Below are 8,346 nucleotides of genomic sequence, written 5' to 3' on the forward strand. Positions count from 1 at the left end.
ATTTTGACCAAAAAAACACTTACATTAGTCGGTGTAAAATTGTGCATAAATGCACAAGTACTACAGTAACCTTGTATATATGCACAGTTACTGTAGCTCTTGATTTAATATTTTACTAATTTTTCTCTCTCCTTCACCTCACTCTCTTTTTCTCTCTGGACCCTCTCACTCTTGCCACAGCTGTGCCACCGCCGATCACCATAGCTCTTGACAGAAGTAGAAGATGCAGCCACCAACCTAGCAACACCCAACCACCACCACGCCATGGAAAACCAAAATCATACCAAACCCAACTCAAATCAACTCAAACGCACCGAAAAACCCAACCCAAACTCGATATTGCTACTGCCAATATCACCTTGCCAATATCTCTATAGATGTTGCTGCTGCCACTAGACCTACTGTCGACAAACTGGGCTTTACTTGTGAGAGCAAGCTCAAAGGAAGATGAGAGAGATGATGGATGAGAGAAAACTGAGAGCCACAGATCAGCAAGGTGCGATGTTAAAGGCGTCAATCAAAGCTGGGTTGAATGGGTATTTGGTTTAGCGCTGGGTATTTGGTTGGTCAAGTGTCGATCAAGCATCGATCAGAGCTGGGTATTTGGTTAAATGGGAGGCGTCGATTTTATTGCCCACTGGCTAGGTTGGATGAATATTTGGATTTCATTGATGGTAGCTGGGTTGAATGGGTATTTGGGCGGGTTGATGATGGAGGCTAGTTGCTTGATGATGGTGGTTGAGTGGATTGACGATGGAGGCTAGGAGGCTAGGTGGGTTGATGATGGTGGCTGGGTGGGTTGTGTTGGGCTTGTGAGAGAGATAATAGTGTAAAAAAAATGAATATTTTATTAAATAAATGTATAGAATAGATAAACTAATGTGAGTATTTTGTAAAAATTGTAAAATAGAAAAAGTAGTTTTTTTGTGCAAAATAAATGGAAAGTTTGCATCTATTGATGTGAATGCTCTAATTGGGTATTAGAGTGAAGGTTTAGTTGTAGGTTGGTAATTTAGCATAAGTCAGGGTAATACTAAGATTCCTTATACTTGTAATTGCTTGATTATATTGTAACGACCAATAATAACCAAACACTTATGATCTGTTGTATAACATATCAAGAACTTCATAAAAAATAAAAAGAATAAATTTATTTTAAATAAATTGAAACTATAACATTAACATATGTTGAACATACGAACAATCTCACAATAACTAATTGGCCCAAAAGTTAAATTTTGAGTTAAGCCCATTGGGCGTGACTCGCGCCATATGCATTGAACGTTGTGTGTGGGCTTTGGTTTGGTTGCTTCAAAAAAAGCCTTCTTCTTGGCTAATTTGTTGCCCAATTAATTCTAAGGGTACTAAACTGGGATAATGCGTTGGACTAGTGTCTAATAACATAGTAATCCTTCTTCTTTTGTTAAATATGAATATATGATATTCAATCTTTTAAGTCTTTCACATCAAGAATTACTCCATCATCTGAATTACCAAAAGAAAAAGTCATGGGCCTCTTCTAGTTTTTAGAAATGACCTTCTTGGGACCAATACCATATAATATAAGATGTGTTTGGTAGTACGTTTACATTTTTAAGAGCCTCAGGGCTTAAAGCTTGTTTGGCAATTTTGGCAGATGTTCGCAGAAGACTTTAAAGGTAGTCCTTAAAATAGAAGATAACTTTAAGCCTAAAGCTGAAGGTTAGGAACTTTTAACAGGAAATAAAAAAAAATAATTAAAAAAAAAAAAAAAACTTCACAATTCACTATTTATATTTTATAAATTTAATTAGTTTAAAATACTATTCACAGTAATTTACCAAACATATATTTATAGTGTTAAAGAGCTTTTGAGTTAAATGTTCTATATTATTAAAGCTCTACTACTAATATTCTACTTCTAAAAGTAATTTCAAAAGGGCATATAATGGACCTTCCCTTGAACAGCTTTAAGAGAAAATGGCAATAATATGGGCTTATACCATTTTTTTTCTAATTGTATTAACATAGATTATATATTGGGATAACCCTTTTGCCTCATCTCCTTTTATCTTTTCAAGAGGTGAATTGCAAAGTTTTTCTCTGTGAAAAGAGTGGAAGTGTATCACTTTGTGTAATGGCCAATCTAGATCTCCCATTTGAAGGGGGATTAGTAACTCTTAAAAAAATTTAAAATTATACACAAAATAAGGATGATGATGATGAATAAAGGATTCTATTTTTAATGAATGATTCATATTGGAAAAATAAAGAAGAATTAGTTTGAACTCTATTTTTCATGCTTGGATATTTCAATCCAAACTAGTCAGCAAATGAGCAAAAGAAATCTCAAGAGTACAATATTGATGACGAATTGTTATCTGTATTTGTTAGAGTAAAAAAAAAAAAAAGGATTCCGCAGGTTCTCTCAGAAGTAAAGGTGATCTTGAGTGATGCATAGAATGTTGCGGTTAGAACTTAGAAGAGAGGTAAAATTGACAATAAAAGTATACACGTTCTTGAGGATTTTTCTCCTTAAAGCCATTTGTCTTGATATGATATGTACTCCTTGAGTGTCCAGCTTGCATTTGATTCTTTTAGCCAATGCAGTAAATTGCAAAGAAATACGACAGACACATTAAATTTGAGTTGAAGATTATCAAAAAGAGCCCCTGCACTCCTTTGTGTGTTTTACAAGTTAATATAGGAATCAGTTGAATAGCAATGCAGTGGTGGTGTTCAGCATGAGTGGCTGCTGCATGTGCACCGTGGCCAAGCGCCTCCTCTTCGGCCTCGGTGTGGGACCCACCATAATCGAGCTCGATGAGCATGCCGCCGGCCACGACATCCAGGCTGTGCTATATGACCTCTGCCCTGATGGCCAGCAGTCCACCCCCGCCATCTTCATCGGAGGCAAGTTCTTGGGTGGCATCGAGACCCTCATGGCTTACCACATCAATGGCTCCCTTGTGCCTCTCCTCAAGGATGTTGGGGCTCTCTGGCTTTGACTTCATTTCAATATGGAAGATACTATATCCAACTTTATTCACTATGTTCCTAGTCTGTTTTTATCATCTAGACCTTGTCTTTGTCTTTATGTTTTTCTTTCTATCAGTTAATTTTAGTTTAAGTTGGGAGTGGCTGTACAGAGTGGGACTGAAGTGACAGAGTGACCGGAGCTTTGTTTCTTTGTCTTCCGGTTATTTACTACTAGCTAGAAAGCATGGGGTAAAAGCTAAAAAGTGACTCTTGTTTGCATAGATGCAATTGTATTCAACATCTATTGCTTCTATCACTTCTGTCAAAAAAAAAAAAAAACATCTATTGCAATTTATTAAATGAAAAAACTTCGAATATTATTATCTATTTCTAGGAATGGCTTTCCAATTTAATTGTAGTTTTACTGTGTTATCTCCCCTTGCTTTTTTTTTTTTCAATCTTTTTGGTAATGATGAGCTTGGAATTAATGCCATTAATTGGGGCTGTAAAAGACTTATGTTATATATTAAGCAAAAATTTCAGGGCCAAGTAGCCGGAATTTAATTTTTGTGCCGGCGGTGGAATAAGAGGGTGTGACATAGCCATGCATGATAAGATATGACAGGTCATGGTCCGTATGAAACTGTGAGTGTATGCATACCATACCAATTGCCAAACCTCAAATACTGCATAGACACATATACGGCCTAAGTAATAATTACTAATTAATGGTATCTTCAAGAAAAATTATGGATCACCTAATTATTTTGTTTTTTTTCTTTGTCACCGATATCTAAGTTAATCATTGCTGCATATGATTATCCTTATCCATATTGATCATTAGTCAATATGTACCACCATACCAAGCATTCGAGTAGCAGTAAAATCTTAATGTTTTCAAACTTTTCAATTACGGTGCACAGATATACAAATACAACATGCATGATGCTATATACCTTGATTAAACTTTCAAAGTAAGTTCTAATTATAGTTTGATTTGCACAAAGCACCTCGAACCGTGCAGTTTCATCTATATATATATATATATATATAGAAAGTCCATTTTTGGTGTACTTTATCACTCTACCCAAATATTAACATTGACCCCTATCATTTTTTATATTTCAAAACTTAGGGCATTTACTTCCTAAAAAATTTAGTTTTTAACCATTTAAAAAGTTACTTTCTTTATTTTACCATTTCAGTTTCAGTTTATATTACACGTAATATCAAAAGTTTTATTTTAACATATAACATATTAAAATAATATAAACAATTTTTACCCACAAACACCATTCAACAACCTCAAAACACCTATAACAATGGCCAAACACTTACCCACAGCCACGGAACACCAATACCCACATCCAACATCCATATTAGCAAGCCACCATTCACAACTCTCCCCATAAAATTACCCATCTTCAACCTCAAGCCAAAAGCCAAAAACCAAAACCCACAGCAACCATGGCAATTTGTGTGACCCACGGCCAAGACCAATAGACCACTACACCAACGCAACCCACAACCCACGGTGTGACCCACTAATAACCCAACCAATCAATGACCCACCACCATTGCAACAACCCACAACCAAATCAGATGGAGCAAGAAGGAAGAGAGAGAGAGAGAGAGAGAGAGTGAACAAGGAGAATGAGATGAATAAGTTACTATTATTTTTGTACAACCTTTGGTTACAATGAACTGGTACAGATGGTGGTTTACTGTAGCTGAGTATTAAAAATTTTTAAGTATACCGCCTTTGATATTGTGAGTATTTTTAGTGGGCTAGGTTATAAAATAGCTGGTCTGAACACTCTTATAAGATATTTTTAGATATAATGAGCAACAATTTTTTTTTTTCTCAAAAAAAAAAAATTAACTTTTATCGATCGTTTTGTTGTCGTGTAACAAAGTTTACAAATGATGCTGCCCTAGGCCCTAGGGGTTATCCAAGGAGATGGGGCTGGTGATGAATAAGTGATGAGGATTAAGATCTTAGTCCAAGTGACAAAACCATTTTCACTTGTGGGAGTTACTAGAAGTTAGGAGTTTTTTTTTTTTTTTTTTTTGAGAAAAGTAGTTAGGAGTTAGGACACGTTTCAAAGGACAAATAGGGCTACTTTACCCTGGAATTAATATATGTGCACAATGACATTCATTAATTGCTTTAGGACAGGTTTCTTCTTTTGAAAGTAGGGTTTTTGTAGCTGGGACTTGTAATTCGGAATGAAGAGAGTGACCCCACTCCATGCATTCACATGCATTAGGACGAGAAATGAGATCAGATCATCTCCTTTTAAAATTCGGACAAAATTGTCTATCCACGACATCCACATGCAATTTTTATTTATGGCATTGGAAATACATTTTCCGAGTTAACTTTTTATTTTTATTTTTTTAATCTATGAAAAGAGCTTGACTGCTTTGCATGGACCTTCGTATATAGAACAAAATTCTGAATTGGCTATAGTTCGTAACAGATCAACCAGGCTATTTCCGTGACTCTTCAAGGGGGTATTAAGAAACAATAAAAGTACTAGAAAATAACAGAATTAGAACATCTTGCTGTCCAGAATTTTTGATGTATTATATTCAGTAGTATTCACTATACTTTTATATTAATTTAAGCAAGGCATATATAGTACGTATTTCGTAATTATTATATTTGGATAAGATAAAGCAGAAGGTTGTAAATATAGAAGTGGAGCTGACAAAGGAACAGAATCTTTGCTTACATGAGCATATATATCCAGATCATAACGGGATCAAACTTCTGAATTGACTCCTCTTGGGTAGAGATAGATCTTGCTTAAACAAAATCCAACACTTAATCTTGATCACTAGCCACCATTTTACTTTGATGCATGTTTAAATATTAGTATTGATACATCATGTTGAATATGTTAGTATGGATGCGGAAACGGAAGCATAAAATACAAAACACAATAACACATAAGAGTTACGTGGTTCAGTCTAACAGCCTACATCCACGAAGAAAATCCTAAAGAGGTACATCAATAATATATTAAAGTGTAATACAGATCATGTGTTACAATTAACCATAACAAGTGTATATATAATAAACAAAATCTTAGACTAATAGACTTGTAATACAAGTAGCAAGCTTGGCTTGCACACAAAGTAGAATTAGGCTTGGGACTATACTAATAGGCTAATATATCTCGGACATTCTGGCATTTTACCCTTAATTTTTAAAAAAATTGGCAAGATGTCCTTGTTTGCAAACTATATAGGAGCATGCCCCTGTTTCGATACTCGATTATCTTAAAATCGAGTTTCAATTAAATACTTGATTCAAACAAAATCGAGTTATGCCCGATCAAACTAAAAATAAAAAATAAAAAAATAAAAAAATTGCATGGAACTCGAGTTTCAAGAAATCGAGTTCCATGCAAATTTTTTTGTAAGTGTGATCGCCCCATATTCAGGGAGACCTATATTGGCGTTTTTAATCACTATAGTGATGTTTTTAATCCCTATAACGGCGTTTTCCTGCAAAAAAAATTTATAAGTCTGATTGCCCCCATATCAGGTTTAGAGAGCCCTATAGTGGCATTTTTAAGCCCTATAGTGACATTTTTAAACTCTATAGCGGCGTTTTCTTGCCCAAAAAAAAAAATTCTAAGTCTAATTGCCCCATATCAGGTTTAGGGAGCTTTATAGTGGCATTTTTAAGCCCTATAGTGGCGTTTTCCTGCAATTTTGTTTTTTTATAAGTCTAATTGCCTCATACCAGGTTTAGGGAGCCCTATATTGGCATTTTTAATCCCTATAGTGACATTTTTAAGCCCTATAGTGGCGTTTTAAAACTCGATTTCCATAAAATCGAATTCCATGCCTTTTTTTTTTTTTTTTTTAAGTTTGCTCGAGCATAACTCGATTTTCTACAAATCGAGTATTTCATTGAAACTCGATTTAAAGATAATCGAGTATCGAAACAGGGGCATATCATACAAAATCGAGTTATGCCCGATCAAGCTTAAAATAAAAAATTGCATGGAACTCGAGTTTCAGGAAATCGAATTCCATGCAAATTTTTTATAAGTGTGATCGCCCCATATTCAGGGAGACATATAGTGGCATTTTTAAGCACTATAGTGACGTTTTTAATCACTATAGCGGCGTTTTCCTACAAAAAAAAAAATTTATAAGTCTAATTGCCCCCATACCAGGTTTAGGGAGCCCTATAGTAGCATTTTTAAGCCCTATAGCGACGTTTTCCTGCCAAAAAAAAAATTAAGTCTGATTGCCCCATGGCAAGTTTAGGGAGCCTTATAGTGGCATTTTTAAGCCCTATAGTGACATTTTTAAGCCCTATAGTGGCGTTTTAACACTCGATTTCCATAAAATTGAATTTCATGCCTTTTTTTTTTTTTAAAGTTTGATCGAGCATAACTCGATTTTCTACAAATCGAGTATTTCATTGAAACTCGATTTTAAGGTAATCGAATATCAAAACAGGGGTATATTCCTATATAGTTTCGAAATAGGGGCATATTGCCAAAATTTTTAAAAATTAAGGGCAAAAGGCCAGAATGTCCATCTCAGAAATTCTGGCCTTTTACCCTTAATTTTTAAAAAAATTGGCAAGATGTTCCTGTTTCGATACTCGATTATCTTAAAATCAAGTTTCAATTAAATACTCGATTCATACAAAATCGAGTTATGCCCGATCAAACTTAAAATAAACAAAAATTAAAAATTAAAAAAAAAATTGCATGGAACTCGAGTTTCAAGAAATCGAGTTCCATGCAAATTTTTTTATAAGTGTGATCGCCCCATATTCAGGGAGACCTATAGTGGCGTTTTTAAGCACTATAGCGACGTTTTTAATCCCTATAGTGGTATTTTCCTACAAAAAAAATTTTATAAGTCTGATTGCCCCCATACTAGGTTTAGGGAGCCCTACAGTGGCATTTTTAAGCTCTATAGTGACGCTTTTAAACCCTATAGCGGCGTTTTCTTGTAAATTTTTTTTTCTATGTCTGATTGCCCCATACCAGGTTTAGGGAGTCCTATAATAGCGTTTTTAAGCCATATAGTGACATTTTTAAACACTATAGCGGCATTTTCCTGCAAATTTTTTTTATAAGTCTGATTGCCCTATACCAGGTTTAGGGAGCCCTATAATGGCGTTTTTAAACCCTATAGTAACGTTTTTAAGTCCTATAGTAGCGTTTTAAAACTCGATTTCCATAAAATTGAGTTCCATGCAAATTTTTTTTTTTTTTTTTTTTAAGTTTGATTGGGCATAACTCGATTTTCTACAAGTCGAGTATATTATTGAAACTCGATTTTAAGGTAATCGAGTATCGAAACATGAGTATATCCCTATATAGTTTCAAAATAAGGGCATATTGCCAA

The sequence above is a fragment of the Quercus suber genome, unplaced genomic scaffold, assembly GCF_002906115.3.
Source record: "Quercus suber isolate HL8 unplaced genomic scaffold, Cork oak 2.0 scaffold_535, whole genome shotgun sequence".
In the NCBI taxonomy this organism is placed as follows: Eukaryota; Viridiplantae; Streptophyta; class Magnoliopsida; order Fagales; family Fagaceae; genus Quercus; species Quercus suber.